Genomic DNA, 2956 nt, shown 5'->3' with positions numbered 1-2956 from the left:
CAGGCGTCTGGCGTGAAGGGAGAGACGTCTGGGTGTGAAAAACTGGTGATAACTTGGGACTTTGTCGTTCGGAGGTGCCCTTTTTTTTTTTCTTCGGTTGGATACTTGCCCACTGTGTAGAGAGCTGGACATAGACATATCGTCCGTCGAAAAGTTGGACTTAGTTTTTTTCACGCAGTGCGTTGGACTTAGTTTTCTGACGGTGGATGCCAGAAACTGGTGGGTGAGAACTGGTGAAAAAGTTGGACTTAGTTTTTTGACGGTGGATGTCAGAAACTGGTGGGTGAAAACTGGTGAAAAAGTTGGACTTAGTTTTTTGACGATGGATGTCAGAAACTGGTGGGTGAGAACTGGTGAAAAAGTTGGACTTGGTTTTTTGACGATGGATGTCAGAAACTGGTGGGTGAGAACTGGTGAAAAAGTTGGACTTAGTTTTTTGACGATGGATGTCAGAAACTGGTGGGTGAGAACTGGTGAAAAAGTTGGACTTAGTTTTTTTTTTTTTTTTTTTTTTTTTTTTTTTTAACCCTTGGAAGAAAATGACAACCGTGGCCGGTTAAAAATCGTTTCTCTTTGGCCACGATTGTCATTTTCTTCCATTTTTTTTTAAATTTTTTTTTTTTTCCTTCTTCTCTCCGCAAGGCATGCGTGGACAGCTCTGTCTAGGACGCAGCCGCCACCGCAAACCGCACGAGAATATCTTTCTCCGTTTCAGAGACACGAATTTTCTGGCAAGTGTGCCGATAAATTGCTTCCCGAGCGAGTTTTGTGTGTCTATCCCCCCCTCCAGTGATTTCTGCCTGTGCCTGAACGGCCATCACGAAGCCATCCTTGAAGCCATCTCGCTCGGCAAGGCATGCGTGGATAGCTCTGTCTAGGACGCAGCCGCCACCGCAAACCGCACGAGAATATCTTTCGCCGTTTTAGAGATGCGAATTTTCTAGCAAGTGTGCCGATAAATTGCATACCGAGCGAGTTTTGTGTGTCTATCCCCCCCTCCAGTGATTTCTGCCTGTGCCTGGACGGCCATCACGAAGCCATCTTTGAAGCCATCTCGCTCGACAAGGCATGCGTGGATAGCTCTCTCTAGGACGCAGCCGCCACCGCAAACCGCACGAGAATATCTTTCGCCGTTTTAGAGATACGAATTTTCTAGCAAGAGTGCCGATAAATTGCTTCCCGAGCGAAGTCGGTTACTTGTTATTTTCCCATTACTTTCGTCTCTCCGCTGAAATGGCCACCGCCTCGTCCAGGATGAAGCCATCTTCCTGCGCAAGGCATCGACGGATAGGTCTTTCTCAGACCCATCAGCCGCAGCAAACCGCACGAAAATATCTTCGAGCGTTCGAAAGATATAGGTATTCGAGTGAAGATACCGAACCAACGGAATGCCGTGATGGCAACGACCTTGACCTTCGGCTTTTCATGGTCGCACGGACGAACGGACAGTCCGATTTTCGTGGGGTTTTCACTGCCAGACGCGTCTCTTCAAGGCCAATCTGGCCCTGGGTGGCACGTCCACCTAGCTCTTGCCCCTCCCGAGAAAAGGAACTTTACGCAGCGTTTCACCTAAAAACGGTCGGTTTTTCGAAGCGTACGGACGAACGGACAGGGCTATCGACGTTCGGTTTGCTCTAGCACAGTGGCCTCGTCGAGCCCCGATCTGCCGACATATGGCAAGTCGCTCTATTCCTAAGCTTTCAATTTTTCGAAACTTCACACTTGCATGGAAGGAATCGGTTTTCTTCCAATGGCGGGCGAACGGACAGTCCGATTTTCGTGGGGTTTTCACTGCCTGACGCGTCTCTTCAAGACCAATCTGGCCCTGGGTCGCACGTCTACCTAGCTCTTGCCCTTCCGGAGGAAAGGAACTTTAAGCCGCGTTTTACCTAGAAACGGTCGGTTTCTCGAAGCGTACGGACGAACGGACAGGGCTATTGACGTGCGGTTTGCTCTAACAGAGTCGTCTCTTCGAGCCCGATCTGCCGACATGTGGCACGTCGCTATATTCCAAAGATTTCAATTTTTCGAAACTTCACACTTGCATGGTGGAAAACGGTTTTCTCCCGATGGCGGACGAACGGACGCAGCCATTAAGATATATTTGGCACAGGCCGACGCGTCTATTCAAGACAGATCTTTTGGCATCTGACATTTGATAATACCTCCCGCCGTCGGCGCTAGGCCTTGTGTACCCCTGACATTCCGTTGGTGCAAAGCCCTTGGAAGCGAAGTAACTAAAACCAACGTTGGACTTAGTTATTAATTGATGTGTGTGTGTGTGTGTGTGTCTTTGTGTGTGTGTGTGTGTGTGAATATATATATATATATATATATATATATATATATATATATATATATATATATATATATATATGTATATATATGTATATATATGTATATATATGTATATATATGTATATATGTATATATATATATATATATATATATATATATATATATATATATATATCGCTCGGCAAGGCATGCGTGGATAGTTCTGTCTAGGACGCAGCCGCCACCGCAAACCGCACGAGAATATCTTTCGCCGTTTTAGAGACACGAATTTTCTAGCAAGTGTGCCGATAAATTGCATACCGAGCGAGTTTTGTGTGTCTATCCCCCCCTCCAGTGATTCTGCCTGTGCCTGAACGGCCATCACGAAGCCATCTTTGAAGCCATCTCGCTCGGCAAGGCATGCGTGGATAGCTCTGTCTAGGACGCAGCCGCCACCGCAAACCGCACGAGAATATCTTTCGCCGTTTTAGAGACACGAATTTTCTAGCAAGTGTGCCGATAAATTGCATACCGAGCGAGTTTTGTGTGTCTATCCCCCCCTCCAGTGATTTCTGCCTGTGCCTGAACGGCCATCACGAAGCCATCTTTGAAGCCATCTCGCTCGGCAAGGCATGCGTGGATAGCTCTCTCTAGGACGCAGCCGCCACCGCAAACCGCA

This window comes from Sinohyriopsis cumingii, unplaced genomic scaffold (genome assembly GCF_028554795.1).
Source record: "Sinohyriopsis cumingii isolate HCF-2022 unplaced genomic scaffold, ASM2855479v2 utg005474l, whole genome shotgun sequence".
Classification (NCBI taxonomy): domain Eukaryota; kingdom Metazoa; phylum Mollusca; class Bivalvia; order Unionida; family Unionidae; genus Sinohyriopsis; species Sinohyriopsis cumingii.
Note: the sequence above shows the minus strand (reverse complement) of the source record.